Genomic DNA, 20,756 nt, shown 5'->3' on the forward strand with positions numbered 1-20,756 from the left:
CTTCAGAAAGAATGTAGTAACTCAAAGTCTGTTTTAGAGCAAAGGGACAGGATACTAAGGAGTTTTTTTTTTTTTTCCCACAATGAGCCCTTTACATGTATGTTCCCACAACAACCTTGAGATCAGTGTCATTGAACCGTATTACCAGAAAAAGCCAAGCCACAAAGAAACTGAGCAACCGGTTCTAGTTTATCTCATTAATGAATGTATTGTAGAAGCTCATGCTCTTTCCACTGTGTATCATTATCTACCTTAATTTTTAAATGAAGAATTAAGAAAAAAATTCAGATAAATTTGAGTGCTTGATCTCGAAAACAGAGATCTGGAGAGTCATGCATGCTCTCACTTGTTCAATGGGGTGACAAGTATTAATTGTTCCTACATGGCAGGCCTCTGTCTTTAAGTAAAATGTTGTTTGCTTTTTAAGAGAAGCCAAAATGTCAATGAACAGGAATCAGAATGTTTGAGGCAGAGGGGTTTTCAAATCATCTCATCACACCTCATTATTTTTACAGAAAAAGAGAAAATGAGGTCTGGTAAGATGAAGTCATTGTCCTCTGTTTCTTAGATGAACAGATAATAGAAAATGGATCCCTATTTAAACTACAATAGATGTGTTGTGTCCCAGGACCCATGTTCCTGGACTACATCACTGAAGAAGGTTGTAGAATCCCAAATTCTGGTCTCCAGGAAAAATCAGGAAAGAACCTGTGCTGCAGAGTTCCCTTTGTCTTGGGCCAGGTGATTGTTTCTGATGGCTTCCATGATGGGCCATGGCATGATGCCGTGAGTGAGGGATGTCATGGGTGTGTTGCTGTGCCGTATCTGCAGTGGTACTAACTGACTAGGATTTCAATGAGGTGTTTAAATCAGGGCTTGGTGTGTTTAAGCAGATGATTGGAAAGATTAAAAAAAAAAAAAAAGACTAAAGACTGAAAAGGAAAATCTAACATTGGAATTCCTTCCTGTTGATAAAAAAAAAAAATAGATTGTTGGAAGTAAGAAAACTACATTATATGTTTAGAATTTCACTCATTAGGGAGATTTCCTGCCTTCTCCCTTTCTTGTCTTGGCTCTGTTTTTAAGCATTTAATTACAAAGGCTTCATTTGACTACAGTTATCACAGTTGCTCAATTTAGACAGAAGTTGATGATCCTGTGTGTAATTCCATGGCCTTGGGCATCCCATTACTATAGAAATCATCTCTAGAGTTGGCAATTTACCAAACCGACTTTCCACCAAGAAAGGCGAGCGGGTGGTGGTAGCAAACTGTAGCAGTGGTCGGAGCAGCAGCTGCTAAAAGCAGCAGAAGTGCTCTGCCAAAGAGTGGAAATTCAATCTGTGTATTTATACTAATGGGACAGAAGCAGGCCCTGCCAAACATAGAGTCACCTTTTCCCAACATCCAAAATAGGGCAAGACACACAAGAGGCTGTGATTGGTATCTAATTAATATATTTTTAAGAAGTCCAGTTCTATCTCAGTGATCCTATTTATATAACTCTATTATTTTTAATTGTTCTGGCATTGGCTTCTTTACTGAATAAAAACAGAAGAGAAGAGAAAGGATGGAGAGAGCAAGGGAGGAGGGACAAAGAGAAAGGACAGAAGAATGATCAAAACATGACTTTTTGATTTGATGCATTTTTACTGAACTGAATAATTGTATTTTTCTGTCTTAAAACGGTTATTAACCAAAAATCTTCCTATATAGCTCGTCACACAGAAGAGAGAAAAGCGAACGTGTATATAGATAGAGGAGTCCTACTTTGAATTTTGTATGCAAAGGTAGTCTTCTCCAGTTCTTCTCACTTCTCATCTACGTTCTCAGTTTGATTTTCCTGTTTGCCATCTTCCTGCCTTCAGGGCAAGTGCAGAAAGACAGCCGGGACCACAACAATGCCAAGTAGCAAGAGTCTGAGTTTAACAAGGTTGGAAAATTTGAATTTATGACAGGTGACATCAGCTTATGAAATCTGTGTTTGTTATTTTCAAATCATACTCATCGAGAAATATATTGACATCACCAGACATTGAAAGGAAAGTATATTTGATCCATTTTAAATAGGAAAAAAAATGCAATCCCAGGCATTTTTGTAAACACTCCTTCAAATCCAGTAAAATGACTTGAACTCATGTTTCAGGAGATGAAAAATTGGAAACCACTTGCTTTTTCATCTTAGATGAGTAATAAAAGATGGCAGTTAAGTAAGCTGCTGATATTTATTTTAATTCTCATCTAATATTGTTGGAGAAGGGACAAAGATGGTCAAAATTGACAGAATGATTACATCTTTTACCATCCCACCCCCATTATTTCCAAGCTCAGTGTGTGTAATGTTCTCAAAGCCCATAGCATCCGCCATCACTTTCTAAGTGAGGGTAGGATCAGGCTCCCAGGAGATCACCACTCCAGGGGTCCACAAGAGCTGTACTTAACACGTTCATTGTTATTTTTTGGAGGTGCAAAACAAACCCTGCACCAAATGAAATACTGAACGACTCTCAGCCTCCCTTTTTTCTCTGTTTCTTCTCTTGCATTTTATCCTAGTTTAAGAAGGCAAACACAATAGAGACATGGTGTTGCCCAACTGAAAGAAAAGCTAACGGTGACTATATTCTCGGATTTCCAGAGGTTAGCAGAGAGCTACTTTAATATGACAGCTAATATAACTCATTGATGCGATTACTCAGAAAGAAGAATGCCGTTGGTGTCTAGTTACAGCCCAGCGGTTACAATTAGATAGGCCAGATGGATGGGGTCCAGCGAGACAGGCTGACAAACCTGCAGGCAGGTCAGTAGGGACATGACTGGGGCAAGGTGGACTTCATGAATCAGGCAAAAGAGAAGGTGCCCTAATTAATTATAGGCTTTTTAATCCTTGGGTTCTTAAATAAGACCTGGAGAGAAAGAACTGGCTTTGGGGTCTATTTGCCAACTCCAAGCCAAATATTTTGAATAAGCAGTTTCCTTTAATGGATGATGACGATTGACTATTAAAGTCATCTTAGGTTGACTTTAAAAATAATAAAATTTGAAAGTCAAGACCTCCTTAGAAAAGCAGGTTACTGTTCTTTGAGCAAGTCTGTGGTTGTAAAATTACCCTGCTTCCATCAGCAAACATAATGTGGTCAGAGATACAGAGAACAGAAGGGTGAAGAGGGACCTTAAGCTTCAACTTGTCTGAACCCTGTATTATCCATATGAGAAAACCCCAACAGACAGGGCCCTTACAGGAAATAGAAGGCATATTTGAGAGGCTTAATTAGAAGAATTTTTGAACGGACTGTTTACAGAAGTCTGGGCAGAGCTAGGAATGTTGAAACATTCTGGGACCAAGCCACAGTGCGAAGCTTTTCTTACTTCTCAGCTAAAGGGACAAACTAAGGAGTAAGAACTTGGCCAGAGCTGCAGCTGTGGGCAGGATTCACCTCGTGGGAGCAGAGGCCATGGAAGTACCCAGCTACACAACCCTACAGTTAGGGAGTGTGTGTGTGTGTGTGTGTGCGTGGTGTGACATGCAAGGGTGGAGGCTAATGTGCCAGCTTCTCTCCTTGAATCCTCTGATCCACTAAATCAAGAAAAACCAAAGGATAAGGGACACATTGTACACATGAGCTCCCAGGGCCCAGAGCAGGGCAGCACAGGAGGAGAAGAAAGCCGTGGGGAGAAGATGAGAATCCCCAATCAGAGGCTGCAGCCAGGGGGAGAAGTGACTCCCAAAGGCCTATTGCTAGAGGCCTTTAGATCGGCACACATGGAGGCTCATGGCATGAACTACCGCATTCTCAGCTACAGACAACCAGGGCCTTCAAGACTAAAACCAGCTGCAGAAAATGTGAGACTGCCCTGTGGAGACTCTTCCCAAATGTAGCCCATCAGAGAAGAGCTTGTTTCTAACAGCAGGTGTTTGGACCTCAGGATTGAGAAGATGTAGGGGTGTGGGCTCCTCAATCCCAGAGCCCCTGGAGCAGCTGTCCCTGCAGAGCCCAGCACCAGGCAGTTGTCAGCAGCATGTGGGAGGTCAAGTTGGGAGCTGATGAAACTGCTTTTATAAATTCAGTACACAGGAACTGAAATTTCCAACGAGTGTTGTTCTACACGGGACTGTAGGAGCCCAACATTGCTACACTGATGCTGCTATTTCCCAAGTTGCTTTTAAACCATCCTTTGGAAATGATCTTTGGAGCCAAGCGATGTGTCACAGAAGGAACTCAGCTTCTCAAGAGGTTACTCACCAACTGCATCACTTTTATTTTTCTTGGTTTGCTATCCAACTTCAATATTGTTTATCAAGCTTAACTTGATATAAAATCTGATAGAGTCCAAAAATTAAGCTCACTCTCAGAAAACAAAGATTTGTCACACTTAAGATGGACCAAAAGCCCAACAGCAAACTCAAAGTAACATATTAGTCAGGGTTCTCCAGAGACAAAGAACCAATGAAAGATAAATACAGGAGCATCAAAACACCCATGGCAAATAAGTACTATGGAAAAACCATGCATGCAGTTCGAGCCTTTTTTGCACCAAAATGAATTTACTTTTATTACATTTTTCCACAAACTGAAATACCCTATTGTGTGTGTGTGTATTTGTGTGTGAAATAAGGAATTGACTCATGATTATGGCAGCTGAAATGTCATACAATTTGCTGTCTGCAAACTGGAGACCTAGAAAAGCTGGAGGTGCAACCAACACACACACACACACACACACTGGGGAGGGCAGTATACTTTACTGAGACATGGATTCAAATGCTAATCTCATCCAGAAATGCAAACCTAACAGACAGACTCAGAAATAACGTTTGGTCCAGGCACCTCATGGGCCAGTCAGGTTGACACTTGAACTTAACCATCACAAGCAGTTTACAATGTAGAAGATCAAAAGTTGTTAAATTTTGACAGCCTTTTGGGAATGATTAAATAAGCATCTCTCAAGGTGTTGAGGTTGAGATAGGCAATGTTAATTTGATCATGCACAGCCTGGATCATGAGTAAAAATGTTTTACTGAATGTTGATGATACATGAATTGGCAACAGTTATCCTACAAGAGAATTAAAGCAGTGCAATATACCATGTCTGTGTACATAGAGAGAGAAGAGAAAAAGAACAATGAAAACACTATGTGTTGAGTGATTTTTTTCACCTGAAAATGTCTGTGATTACTTACAATATTTCTTACACAATACTTACAATTATAAAATAATAAAATAAATACACATTGTTTTATAGAGACATTTCATAAATGCTAAGAAGGACATGAAACACAGAAAGAAATGTGGCCACACAGGGCACAGTACATGTGTGTTTTATTACACAGAAAATGATTGTACTCTGCTCAACTTTAAACAAATGCTTATTTTCAGTGATTTGAATCAAAATGTTTTATGTATTTTACTCTTAATTCTTTTCCCACATGAACCTTATGAAATAGAATAAAAAAGATGTTTGAGATCTTTGGGAGGGGCTCATACAGGCTGAGGACAAATTATGGCAAGGGTGATTTGGAAGAGAGAATTAATGGAAGAGTTGGAATGAATGCTGATTAATTAAACTTGGGCATGGGACTCATTATGTAAGCAGAGTTCCTGGAAACTCAATAAATTTGATAGTATTTATGAGCTAGTGTGTTTTCATTATTATTGCATGTTGATTTCATCAACATCCAAATTATCTGCTTTCTAAAATAATTACTACTACCATATGCCTAAAATTTTAGAATTTCAGACAATTGATGATAGAGTGTAGGGAATACAAAAGGGAAGAAGGAAAATGACTTAACTGTTACTCAAAAGATACTTCTTGACTTCTTAGCTGTAATCACATTTACTTGTTTGGGGAAGGCAGTGAAGAGAACTATGTTGTCATTTTATCACCTGTCTCCAGGAAATTTTGCACTTCATCAAATTGCTTAGGGTTGTTCTAGCAATCCCTCCAACATGTAACTCAGAGACACGGATATTGGTTTTATTGTTTTCTCATTTCTAAAGCCAAAAGAAAAAAAAAAGACAAGGGTTCAGAAGGTTTAATTTATTTGTTTTCCTTTTATAAGCAGATGTCTCTGATTTTTTAGAATCTCATTGGTTTCTCATAAATTCATATGTAGCCTGACCTCTTAACTCAAAGATTTGGGCTAGCTACATGATTGAAACATTCCATTTCCCTATATCAGCCAGATTTAGACAAATCAGCTCTCCATTTACAGTATAAATGTACAAACCAGAATGAAAGCCAGTAACTCAATGTGACCCTTTGCCAATATGTCCTGTGACTTGTCCTGAGTCATTCTCTAATCCTCTCACTCATTCATTGCTGCTGGTGCTTGGGCCTTGGGACAGGGAAGTGTGGTAAAGAGGGATTTGTTTATAATAAAGTGAAGTGTAGCTCATGTCTACGTGAGGTCAAGTAGAATGCAATGAATGTGTTGAATAATTAATTTTCAGGTGACAAGACTTTGGCAAATATTGACACTGACTTTGGAAAGCAAATATGAGTGTTCATCTCTGGTAGAACAGATGAAGTGGACCGTGGCAGCAGCAGTAATGAGAGGGAAGCATGCATGACTTTGGGTGGTCACACTGGGTCTAATTCTGACATCACTGCTCACTAACTAGGTACTCTGTAGCACAAAATCTCTTCATCCATAAATATGGAGATAATAATCATAACACCTGCTACTGTTTTTGTGGGCTGTTGTGAGATTGAAATAAAATAACTCCTGAAATGGTTAGTACCTCTAGGTGCCCATGGTCATTCTTGAATAAATAATAAAGTGTTTTTGTTCTTTCAGGTCTTGGGGTTAATTTTTTCCTTACAATGAAAGTTAGCCCAGATAATTTTCTACCTGGATTTTCTAGAAACCACCTGGATAACTCTTCAATTGTCTTTCTGCATCACCTGCTCAGAACACGCTTTCCTCTTTTCTGCATTTCAGAATTGTTCTAGGTACAGGGCAACTCAATGGCCTTTCAGAGTGGTGTCAAATGGAAAATATCAGCTCCCAAAAGCTATGTGCGGGTCAAGCTAACCTGATTGGCCCCCTGAAGGTATTGGGGGGAAGGGAGTGGCAAAAGTAGGATCCAAATCTGGGGTAAAATCATCCAAGGCTCTCTCCCTGGGGAAGTCATTTCCAAGGCACTAGCTGGAGAGACTCCCAAGGATCTGCAGCCAGAGAGGTGGGACATAAAAGATAGTGAGAGAAAAGGACCAGAGATGGCACTCGGGAGTCATCCTGGCAGAGATGAAGCTATAACACCACTGTGACCTCCTCAGAGAGCAGACCTATTGTTGGAAGCAAGCAGAGGACAGAGCTACCCCTGGGACTTCACACTGAGTTAGCTCAATTCGTTTTCTTCTGGTGCAGATCATCTAGAAAGTCACACATTTCTTGAGTTATTTCCCAGTATGGGAAAAACAAATACATAAGTGAGTAATCACCCTCATCACTCTTTCAGAATAGCTCATGTTTCAATTATCTTTGACGTGCTATTTAACAAAGCTTCCGGAATGGTCTACAAAGGCATGGGCCTTGCATCCTCTTGCTGCTACCTGCTAGCTAGGGCATTTCAGGCTGGGGATGGCATCCCTGAGCTACGTTTTCTTACCTGTAAAGTGGGATAGAAATAAAAACCTATCACCTGAGCAAAGAAAGGTTAAATAAGTCAACACACCAGGCAGTGCCCTGAGGTTAACAAGCACACAGGAACAGGGAATGGCCTTGATAAGTCACTTCTCACACCTCCCTTGTTGAAAGAAGATGCTGATGGCAGTAATGATATCCCTGACAGCCCTGCTGCTTTGTGTGGGGCAGCAAACCAAACAAACAGGCAAGTAAACTAACCAACCAGCTAACTCGCTGCCTAAAATGTGACTTTTGCTCTTCTTGAAAGAAAGAGAAATTCCCTACTCTGGCCCCATCTCCTAGAGTTGGATTATGTGTCCACTAATACCCTCATCGCTGGGGGCTTCTCCTTCAGCGTGATTCTGCATTTGAATCTGCTTCATGTGGATGGGCAATTTCTTTATTATGTTCTTTCCCCAAAAGTTCACTCACAGTTTGAACACATATCCATGAGCTCTCCAGACTTACCAATAACTAAGTGCTCTTTAGGGGCAACTTTTCTCTCAGTAAAGACAAAGATGCAGAAGAGACAGGGCCATGGCCAGGGAGTCTATAGATAACGTTTGAACACATAGACAAAATGAGTTGAGTACAGAGGATGCACAGGTGGGAGGAGGTGCTCTCTGTGTGACAGAGTGATGAGGAAGCTTCTGTTCGTCAAGTTTACAAACAGCCTGTCCTACCCACCCCCCAAGTTCAACTTTATAGGAAAGTGCAGTGCAGGGGATGCTCCCTCTACATTTGGGGTCTCTAGCCTTTGTGTGGACCCAAGAAGATGTCAAGAAGCCTGGAGGACAACCTTTCTTGTTCCACAAAGTAGAGACAATGATTTGGTTCCTTGTTTCCCAGGTATTATAGAGAAATGCTTGTGCCCTCCACGTTTTCCATATAACAGGTTCTCTCACTTTGTTTGCAACTCTTACTCCACCATTGGATTTTACTGCTGTCACGTCACGATTAAATCGCTGTGGAGTTTGCTGCATTACAGCTAAGGATGAAATGGATTACAATTTAGAGGACAGCCTTGCAATTTCCACAGGCGCTGTCTGAATGAACACATTGTTTCCCATTATTTCTCTGGAAAGATCACACATTATAATCACTGTTTACAGTATACAGTGTAAAATGATCTTCGTTTGTTTTCTACAATAGATATTGTGTCATTTAATTAATTTAGACTAAAGAAAAGCAATCAACACTCAGTAACAACATTCCCTTAGGGGATATAAATGAAAATTTTCTATACCCTACACACCAGTTAGAGCAAAGGAAGTGCTGATATTTATTTATGAACAACAGTGCTCATAGTTGCAAGCAACAGAACTCTAGCTGATTTTAGAAGAGAGGCATATATGGAGAGGATGCTGGCTACTTTGCAGATCACCATGAGGGCTGAAGAAACACACTCATGGCCAAGCAGCCAGAGGTAGCAGCCACCATCACTCCACACAACAAGCATAGTGAGAAAATTATTGCTTCATCCACCAAACACAAGGTGATGCGACAAAAGCCACAGCCACTGTGACATCTGGAACAATTACCCTGCTACCACTGGCACCAGAGAAAGATCCCATGCAGTGCCCACTTCTCGGCATCTTTAGCTTCTGATTCTGTCTGTTGTAGTGAAGTCTAGTTCTTGGAACCTGTGTCATGAGCTCAGACCCTCTCTGCCAGAAAAGCTGGGAAAGAACGGATGTGGCAGCTTCCACTTAAAAATCTTCAGTTGAAAGGGAGAGAGAGCGAGCATTCTCACCCTTGTATGCACTCCCCAAATATCCACTATGGCTAGGACTGTGCTGGGTTGAAGCTGGGAGACAGGAACTGAATCCAGGCCATCAGGAACTCAACTGCTTGAACTACCTGCTGTCTCTCGCGGTCTGCATTAGCAGGAGGCTGGAATCTGAAGCTGGAGTTAGCATTCAAATCCAGGCACTTTGATGTGGGACATGAGTATACTGATCATTAGGCCACATGCCATCCCAACATCCACCTTTATAGCTGGGGTGGGCTCTACCTCTCTCTGAAAAGGAGGGAAATCCTCAAGTATACAGAGCATCACACAGCAGAAGTAACAAAGCACATATTAATGTTCCCCTAAAGCAGCATTGCTAGGAATAGGAGCCCTCATGCTCTCAGTCTCTTAGTTGCACCCATAGAAGCATATCAAGCCCTTTCCTGAGCAGAGCACATAGCCCAGCAGCCTGGCTTCTCTCCAGAAGCAGGTGAATCCCCATGAAGGAAGGATGAATGCAGGAAGAGATATTTTTCCTCCTCCAAATACTGTACTTGATCAAATCGAACTGAATGGACTCTGTTGCTCTAGTGATGGAATTCTTTATTTTGAGCTAATCTTCACCAGATTTCAAATTGGGTGAAATTTTCTGCTTTATGCTTTTGCCTTTATTTACAAAGAACAGTGTGTTCTTTGTGATGGGCCCAGGAGACTGAAGACTTGGATTTGCGGCCATGGTTTGAAAGAAAACTAAGAAAATGGAATATTTATTTGACCATTAGAGCCCCAACAACACTTGGTTTGGAAGAACAATGAAATAAAAACTAAATACAGGGCAAAGAGAAATGCTGGCAGTGGGTAAAAAGGACCAGATAATTTACCAGACATTTATAGAGCTCAAATCCAAGATTCCAAGATAGAAGATAATCAAATCAACAACTGCCTCTTCTGTAATTACATTTTAAAATCTCATTCTATCCACACAGTCCCCACCCCCCACATTGTTTGAGGCATGTTTGGGTTGATTTGATTTTTTTTATTAAGATACAGATTGATTGTCCAAAATTTTAATTTCAGTCCCTAGGTTTATTTAAAAGAAGACAGTTCAACAATCCATGTTGTTAAGAATGTTTATGGAAGATGAGGCAAAGAAGCTGAAATAGCCAGGAGAAAAAAAAAAGCCTCTGCAGTTTAGCATCTGCGTCCCTGTAGGATGCTTCCTTATATTATGGAAATTTCTGCAGACCTTAGGCCATGAGTATTGAACAAATCTCACCTTCCACAGCTTCTCATTGACCTACAGCACAATATAGGGTTTTTTTGAACATAAAAGAATCATTGACAACCTCTCTATTACTCTAAGAAATTGTTTACCCATGTGATAAAGAAGCTTCTCACACTCCCTTAATTAAAAGTATGTTCCATCGATGACCCCCTTCCTGGTGGAGACACTGAAATCCACCAGGCCTGCGTCTCCCTGCCCAGCAGATCACTTTCTCCATTTGTTTGCAGCATCTACCCTATCAGCTCCAGGGTGTCACGAGGATGATTGCACTTGCATTGTATGTTGACTGCTTCAAGAATGGACTTTCCAGGGTCTTGAAGGGCTCCAGGCACTTGAAGCTTTGGCCTTTGGGGGTAGTTAATTTGCATTTGCATTATCTGAGACATTTAGGTGAGGAGTGGCCTGAAAATCTGCCTGATTTGTATGTCCTGCTGGCTTTAGCCAACCAAGCTGGGTAGAGAGGAATGGCTGACATCAATTTCCTCTGCTTTGAGGATGCTGTCTTTGTAGGTGAGTTCATGTGGTTTTAACACTCTTGCATCCAATAACATTAGTGTATTTTGATGGAGAGAAGCAAGAAAAGAGGTCAAAGGAACAAGAAAGGGGGAGAGAGACCCTATTGAGTCTGTCCTTGGAGTAGAAAGGAGTAGTAAGGATCATTTTGCGTAGATGTGTGGGTTTCCTGGAGGAGTTGGGATGGTCCAGAAAATTCAGGGCTGCTTTAATTTGGAAACAATTTTAAAAAGAGACAGCAACAAAGGCAAGCAAGGATGAATCAACTCTGAATTAACACTGCTTTTCTAGCTGTTCCAGCCATCCATGGAATTTCTGTTTCTAAAAAAGGAATTCAAAATCCAGGAAACCATAATCATATTCAACACTACTTTATCTCACAGGGCAGAATGTAAGGAACTACAAGATGACTAGATCACTCTATGGCTTAATAAATGTCAAGTTGGATAATAAGGGTTTATTTTCATTGTATGTAATACTACTCCTTTTCCTTGACTTAAAGTTCTTCAACTAAATGGTTCTTTTGTGTAAGACCAAACTGAAAAATGCAAAGCAAACTGCTCAATCTGCTGTCCAACCACCAGCAAACGCCTTCACGCTTTCTCCAATCTTGTTCAGCTCGTTCATTGACTCAACGGTTAGTGAAATGACCTTGGTACCACACAGCATGATGGGTAGGGATAGGAAGAGGCAAAATGAGGAATGAATATGCTACCGGAGATGGACTGATCAGGGCTTCAAGGCTTCACGCAAGGAGGAATTCAGATGTGAGACAGAGTAGTAGTAAGCAAGGCAGCAAGGTGTAATGAAGAGAAATAATGAAGAGAATACACCTGCTAGGCCAGGCGGGCATCTCAGGAGAGGACCGAGAGTGCAGGCTGCATTCAGCTTGGGTTTTTATGGACATGAGTGTGGGTTCTCCCTGTCTTCTTCCCTCCTACCTTTTCTGGGAAATTGTGAGCAGGGGATTTTTGGATGTAGAGTTCTTGAGAATCCTTCTAGAACCTTATCAACACAGTCTTGTTGGACCTCGTACCCCTTGGTGCGGGGCAAGGGGATGCCCCTGAGCTGCCCCCAGGGAGAGGCCTGGAGCCCATCTAACAGGGTTAGAGAACAAGAGCAATTACTGCAGGTGCAATTGCTGACCTGCTCTCAGGCTTGATTCTTCGTTTGCTTTAAAAATTCTCGTTCTCTTCAGCCCCTCTTACACACATAGGCTCATTAGCAGATAATGTAACAGAGAATGCATTTTATGAGTTTGCTATGACTGCTATAACAAAACTACAAACTGGGTGGTTTAAGGCATTAGGAATTTATTAGCTCTCAGTTTTGGAAGTTGAAAGTCCTTATGTCAAGATGTTGGCAGAGCTGGTTTCTTCTTGAGGGCTCAGAGAGAGACTCTACTTCTGATGGCTGCTGGAAATCCTTGCATTCCTTAGCAGTCCCTGGTTTGTGGCAGCTACAGGCCAGTCTTTGTCTCGGTCATCTCCTGGCCCACTTCACTCTCTCTATCTGTGTGCAAATATCCCTCTCCTTACAAGGAAATTGGTCAATGGATTTAGGATCCACCCTAATCCGGCATGACACCATCTGAACTTGATTATGACTCCAAAAAACACAATTTCCATTCACATTCTGAGACCCTGAGGATTAGGACTTCAATATATGTTTGCTTGGAGGAGACACAATCCAACCTAGAAAACCATCCAAGGAGACCTGTGCAGAGGGGAGGAGATCTGTGTTGAATGAGCATGTGCCAGCAATGTCCAGGAACTACAGGAGGCTATCACAGACAGTGCAGGGAAATGCAAGACAGAGTGAGAGCCACCCAGGGGAAAGGCTGGTTTTCTCATTCTCTCTACCAGCAAAACAAACCAACGCGATGTAGAAAGCAATCACACAACACCTCTCTTGTTCTCTCTTCTCCCTACATGCACTCAGAAGACCAGGGAGGTATGGAAACAGAGAACAGACTTTCACTTGCGGCAAGACCCAGCTGCGTAAGGGGAGAAGCAGCAGTGTGAAAGGAAGTTCAGAGTTTTGATTGTTTAGTAGGGCCAGAAAAGACCCTTTCAAAAGTCTGAGACTTCTTGAGAACCACAGTGACAAGAGGTCTTAGCCAAGAGTGCCCTCCAAAAGTCATAAGCCTACCTGATTCTGCAGAAGGAATCACCCTATGGAATGGGTAGGCAGGGTGGTCATGAGGAAAAAAATCAAATGGCTTTCAGTTGTACACTATAGAGCCCTGTTGTCCACAGAAGCCTTAAAATAGAAAAGGGGGCCTAGTGTGTGCGAGGAGAGAGGGTGTGATATACCCAAGATTGACATCATTAACTGGCAAGCCGTTAGACGGAGACAGCTCTGTGCCTTGTGTTCCCAATGCAACATAAACAGAAAAAATGAAACTTAAGCTTCACCAATCAGAAACCTCTAATTAACCTCTTCCTAGAGACTTTACCAGTCAGGAATTGCCCACTAACCTCTAACTGGGAACTTTCCACCGGATCACACCAAAGAAGGCAAAAACCTAGCTGTACCCAATCAAAAAATCTTCTCACTTTGTTCCTACATTTAGCCTATGAAAGCCCCACTGCTCGCACTGCTGAAGCGGAGCTGTCAGAACCCCTTCTGATACTGTGCACCCTCACTCATAAATTCCTTAATGCTCCAAGAATTGTGTTAATTTTATTTAGTCCATAAAGTTTTTATTGGAACATGGACACCCTCCGGACCCCCCAAGGCTCTCTTGATTCCAAGGCTTTGGTGAACACACAGAAAGTTTCCCCTGGAGCATTGGAGGCAGGCGTGGAAGGTAGCTGAAGTCTGCGAGTGGCACGGTCAGCACTGATGGTGGCCAGCCAGGGCTGGTCCTTCCTGAGTCCTGGCTCTGGGCACCCACTCTGTGCTGGATTTGACTGACCCTCAAAAGACCAGCAGCTCCAAAAGACCCTCTCAGAGGCAAGGGGGGTCCCAAGAGCGGATCCGCACAATAGCCCACTCTGTGCCCCTGAGAGGGATTACAAATGCCCCGTGTTCACGATTCAGTGACAACAGGCCCCAGGTTGCCTCAGAGCATCGAAAGTCAAGATAGGCATTGGAAGGAGGGTGGAGAAAGCGTCCTCACCTCCGTGAGGACAGAGGTGACTCGCTCCAAAGTCAGGACAAAATTCTGCAAGCGCACATTCGTTGTCTATAGGGAGGAGGGAATTTTGTGTTCCACCTGTTGTCTACCCCAAGGACACAATTAGAAGGAAGTCCGATATTTGATTATTAAGAGTGTTTAGTTGCACCTAAAAACACAGCTTTAAGAGTTACACCAAATTAGTGCACAGAGAAACAAAGAATGATCCATTAGGCACATCTGTATTGTGACTGTATTTTCAGTCCACTACTGAAATAACCATGATGGTAAAGAGTGTGGTGGGCTAGAGAACAGTCCACAAGTGGACTGCAGGCACATCTGGCTGGCACAGAGGAGAGCCCATTCATCCAGGGCAACTGGCTCAACAGAGAATGGACCCATCCCATAAAAAATGCTTTCACTGGGTACTAAAAATCAAGGCCTGGCATTAAAGAGCGCCTCATAGAGCCAGGCTAGAAAATTAAAGGCAACTCTCATTCTTGGATTACAGCCTATGAGTGTGTGGAGGGGGAGGCCCAACGATCCTGGGCTGCCCTAAGCATTTCCTGGTGTGCCATGGCGCCATAAAAATCTGTCCTAAGCATCCCAGGAGCTCCACTGCAAGAGACAGAATGTTTGTGTCTCCTCAAAACTCATACGCTGAAATTCTGATCCCCATGACGATGGCTCCGTGAGGTGGGGCCCCCGGGAAGTAATTAGTTCAGGAGGGTGAGCTATTCTGAAAGATCCTAGAGAGCTTGCTCTCTTCCCAGTGTATGAGGACACAGTGAAAAAAAAAAGCTGTCTGTGGACCAGAGAGCAGGACCTCACGAGACATCAAATCCCGCAGCAATGCAACCTTGGATTTCCCAGCACCTAGAGCTACAAGCAGTAAGTGCCCATTGTTTATGTTGCCCAGTCTCTGGTATTCTGTTACAGCAGCCTGAACTGACCCACAACCATGCAGCTGCCAGGTTTGCTGGCATCTGGCCCCCAACTGGTGTTGGCTATGCAGAAATGCAAATACGGGATAATTTACTGATGGAAAAGCAGAGAGAAGGCTTCCCCGGCTCCAGGTCTCCAGGTCTATTCTTATCAATGCTGCACTTCACCCGTGTCGAAGTATTCGTGTTTTTAATGACAAAATGAAACCCTATAGCTAACACGAGATAGTGTTAGATAGTAGATGTTAGATGCTACTCTGAAGGTCTTATATATAACTACCCTTCTAAATCTTACACTGATTCTGTGAGTTAGGTATTCTTACTATCCCCATTACATGTATGAAGAAACCGAGGCACAGAAAGGTTAGGAATCCTGTCCAAGATCTCAGAGCTAAAAAATGGCCCTGGTAGTCATATGGCAGCATGGTTAAAAAGAAAAAAATCTTTTTTGAAAAAATATACGAGTCTGGGATAAGTGTGATTGCTAATACTCTGCTTTTAGGAATAGATAGGAAAGGGAGTGATGCCAATTTCCTGTCACTCCTCCTCCCCTTTTCCTCAGAAGAGACCCTATGCTGCAAAAGCCGAGCTCTTGCCTCGTCCAGCAGCCTTCCCTGGGCCCTGGTGCACCGTCACTGCCTGGAGGCATGTGCCAGAATCGCAGGGAAAGAGCTTCTTGTCTACACTCAGCAAAACATGAACTATTTTTCCAGAACATGCAGAAGGGAAACTGAAAATGATAGAGACATTGCTCCTTGCCTTAAAAAAAAATCACTTGGCCCCTCCATGGATTTTTTTTTTCACCATTGTTGAATGACCTGTGTTTATTGTTGGTGAGAGGTGGAAGTAATGATCTAACTTCCAATCGGACAATAAAGATCACTACAGGTGCCAGCAAGCGCTGGCTCTAGGCAAAGTCGTACACGGAGCAATCGAGCGTGAAGAGACCTGAGAGACGTTCTGTCTGATCTCCAGATTTTACAGATAAGCAAATGAAGGCTGGAGAAGGCATGTAATTCACTTCAACTGGAAAACTCTGTTATCTGCACTCCCAATCCCAGCTGTTCAGAATGTGCCACATATGGGGCTACACATTCATACAGACACAGCCGCACACACTGACACATGCACAGACACACGCCAGGCACACGGGGACGAGGACAAAGAAGTACACATGTAGACAGGCACACACACACACATGAAGATGCACACACTCCTACGGACATATAAAAGTCCTGGTGGCTGCCTACATCCTTCATTAATAGCACTAAGAACATTTGCATTGTCATGTCTCTAGAAAACAGAACACAATTCCAGGTCCATAGTGTGGCATTTGCATGCTGCATTTTCAGAGAATGAAAGAGTGAGTGCCTGCCCAATGCCCTTCTAGTTGCTTCTTTTGGCAGCATTCTTTGTCCTGGAACTACTTGGCAAAGTCAATATTCTTGAAAAGATGCTAACATTTCTTCTCAAATTTGGCCCTAACACACCTTGCTGGCATTCCACTTTCCTACAAGTATGGCTCACTTAAAAATAATTGTTAACTACCAGACAGTAATGTATAGAGGTCTGAAAGACTGGTCCATTTTTCTCTAGTTTTCCTCTTTGAAGAGACAGACTGGCTCAGAAACACGGCTGTGGTTTCCCGCCAGTCAAGTGCATCTTCTGCTAAGAGGAATCCACAGGCTTGTTTTGGTCCAGGCACTGTTCCTTCTGGGTTCTGAGCTCAGCTGTAGATGGACCCTGAGAGTCCCCTTCCCACAGAGTGTGCGCTAGAACAAAATCTTCTCATCTGCATTGGTAGGTTCAATATAAGTGGTTTGCCCGACCCACATATTACAATCCCTTTCATATTGCAGTGTCACTGTAATAGCTCACATCGTACATTGAGGTCAAATCCAGCTATTGATCTATTTAAACATAAATACTACAATTAATTAGAGATGGGCTTGGACTAAAATAGCCGACCTTTCTGGGTTCCTGAGTATGTCACTGCAACAAGAGATAAAGATTTCAAGAAGGTTGTTTTCTACCCAAAGATCCCCTAGACAGATGACTCCATGGGATCGCACCAAAGGCCTGCTTCCCTGACATTCAGTGTGCCCCATCATTTAGCATGACAAAAGCACATCCTTTCATCCCACGGAAGCTCAGGATGGCTGTGGGACAGGCTGGCGAGGAAAAGGTTTGCCCCTGAGAATATGTACATACTGAAATGGGGAGAGACGTGCAGGAAGTTTTCCGGGTGCGTCCACCCTCCTGGAGTGTTCTTCATCTCCCAGGGATGGACAGTTACACAGAGGTAGAAGAGGGAGCTCCGTGCCATCCAAGGACTTCACTTGTACCAGAAATTGGTGATCAACAAGGTGAAAAATGGACCCCAGGCTATTGTAGAGGCACTTGGTGATGCATGAGGGGTGGGCATGGGATTGTGTGTGTGTGTTCACCATGATGTCAGCAACTGAGTTTTCGCTGGACTAAGAGTCAGTTCCAGTTTTTACCCATGGCCAACAAAGTCCCTTGAAAGCTGGCCCCTGTCCACCTCTTGCATTCATCCCACTCCTTCCACCCCTCTATCTTCATGCTCTGCTCTGCTGCCTCCTTGAACGTGACCGAGGTTCTCCGCCCTCCATGCTGTTGGGCAGGTCCATGGAACGTTCTTTGTTCAGATGTCCCTGGGGCTCATTCTTCTCCATGATAGCCATCCCCAGGTCTTGGTTCACAGTCCTCCCTCTCCCACATGGTCCCTGCCAGCACTCTATTCTAGCGACTCCCTTGTTCACTTGCTTGTTTCTCGTCTCTTTCCCTTACTCTTCATGAAAACCTGGTGGAAACAGAGAACTTGGTTGTCTTTCTCATGGGTGCATTTGACACAGCATGGGTGCTCAACAAGTATTTTTATATGAAGAAAAGGATGTTCAAGATTTAAGAGGGTGCAGGAACATCAAGATTTCTTCTTCCTCATTAACGTATTATCAGGCAGAATGGGCTCTAAGGCTCCCCAGGAAGAGTCTTGCTGCACCAGTCGAGGTGACCAAGGTGATTCTAGCATGACATTGGGGATTGGGACAGAAGCAACAGCTCATCCTCTAGTCTCTAGATGCAGACCATCTCCAGGATGCTCTGGGATTACGTCAGCTTCCGGATCCTGCTCACCGGGCAACCAGGACTAGAGACACGAGCTGACCAGGAGCCTCTGTGCTCCAGCATCTGAGTCAGCTAGTGGTTACTGAGGTGTGATCTTAACCCTGGCTCAAGTCCACCAGCCTGCGATCCCTGCTCTTCAGGTTGATATGAGAGATGCTCACAAAGTTCATGAAAACGCGTTATGGAAAAACTATGCAGGGATTTCAAACATTTGTTGCAGCAAAACGAACTTAGCATTTAATTCAATTTTCTACAAACCTTTTGAAGTCCCCTGGTGGCACAAAAATGTCAACTTGGCTGAGTGGCTCTCCCTCCTGAAGGACTGCAGTGCGGGCCTCAGTGGAGGCTCAGTGGTGGTGCCTCTCCCCTTTGTTTGCTCTGCAATCTCCTGCAAGTTACTCGACCTCAGTAGACCTCAATTTTCCCATTTTGTAGAATGGGAATCATAGAAGTTCTCTGAGGCTTACGTGAGACAACCATTTAAACAGTAGAATGACTATTTCTCTGCCTCCCTTTGTATTCTCTCAACATTCACTTTCAGCCCAGATGTCACTTCCTCATGGAGGCCCTCCCTGACCACACTAAAACTAAACCATGCCTGTGAACTCTTTCCCAGCACCTGTTTTGATATCTTAGGTGCATGGTCTCCAGCAGAAGATATGGCTGGCTCATGTGTTTCTAGTCTGTCTGCCCTCATCAGGATGTGAGCAGGGCCCTGTTGTCTTGTCTGCCCCTGTTCTATCAGCACCTAAAACAGTGGCTGGCTCATAGTAGATGCTCAGTTAATGTTTGCTAAGTGACTAACTGAATGTTCTGTCTATTTACATATGTTACTTCTAGTAATCCTGACAATTCAGTAAAATTTCATCGCATTATTTTAAAGATGGTGAAAATGAATTGAAATAACCTAAAACACTTAACAATCTGTAATATCTTTTGCATGCTCAGTACAGGTTAGAAATAGGCTAGGGATTGTCAGTGATTATCTCTTTATTAAGAGAAGCAAATAAAGAAGAAATAAAATGAATCAGAGGATGGAAGCTCCCTCTCCCCCCCCCCACCTCTTTGTAATTGTGCCTTTCAAATAAATAAATAAATCTTAAGAAAAAAAAGTATATTGGAAAGTATATATTATAGTTTCTAAATTCATAAAACAAAATTTTAATTCATTGCTAATAATTCTTAAGTAGCGCTTTAAGTTTGTTATAAATAGTCCTCATTACTGCCCAACATGCACATTATAATGCACAATCCTGTGTAATATAGCACAGTCTGAAAAGAATCAAAAACTCAGGAGCTCTGAATTCTGTCTTTTTACTGATCACGTGATCTTGGTCAAATCAATTAACTTCTCAGAGGCTAAGTGCCCTCCTTTGTAACTGGGAACACAGGCTTTGCCTGGCAATAACAGAACCCTCGAGAAGATTGAATGAAATGAAAACGCTGTATGAACCATAAACATCTTACAATCATAAGACATTATTATTATCATTTCCCCTGTGGCAGAACCCCATAATGTAATTAAACTGACACATTTACTGTCAGTAAAAGAAATATCCTCTTTAAAAATACTCTTCTACCAATCACATCATAAGTCAACAGCTTTAATTAATAAAAAACACTTCATACCTTAAAATACTGTTTAAGATATGTTAATATAGTAAAAATTTAGATTTTTTTCCTTTTTTAAGATTTTATTTATTTATTTAACAGGTAGACTTACAGACAGCGAGAAGACAGAGAGAGAGAGGTCCTCCATCTGCTGGTTCACTCCCTGAATGGCCGCAACAGCCGGAGCTGGGCAGATCCGAAGCCAGGAGCCAGGAGCCTCTTCCGGGTCTCTCATGTAGGTGTAGGGGCCCACGCACTTGGGCCATCTTCCACTACTGTTGCAGGCTATAGCAGAAAGCTGGATCAGAAGAGGAGCAGCCAGGACTTGAACCAGTGCCCATATGGAATGTTGGCACCGAAGGCGGAGGATTAACCTACTTCACAGTGCCAGCCCTGAGATGAGGTTCTTAAATATACCTGATCAAAACGAATAGCTCTGCACTGTGGGTCAGTTCCTGCCCCGCTCTGCTGGTCCCCCAGGTCTGGAATCCTGTCTCACCTACAAGGAGTCTGACAGTGTAGCCAGCTGTGGGGTCTCCTGCCTGGCCCCAGCAGCTCACCCACACTGCATCACCTAAAAAGCAGTGATCATAAGGTTCTTGCAGCTTCTATGACAGCCAAGTCTTTACAAAGAATGGAAAACTTAAGCCCAGAATTAACAAATAGTAAGACTGCAGGAAATTATAGTACCCAAACAAGACTTTTAAAATTTCTATTTCCATGTCAAAACACCTTTTTTTTTTCTTGTAATTACTTTAGAGCCTGGTGGATCCA

Source organism: Lepus europaeus, chromosome 2, assembly GCF_033115175.1.
Source record: "Lepus europaeus isolate LE1 chromosome 2, mLepTim1.pri, whole genome shotgun sequence".
Classification (NCBI taxonomy): Eukaryota; Metazoa; Chordata; class Mammalia; order Lagomorpha; family Leporidae; genus Lepus; species Lepus europaeus.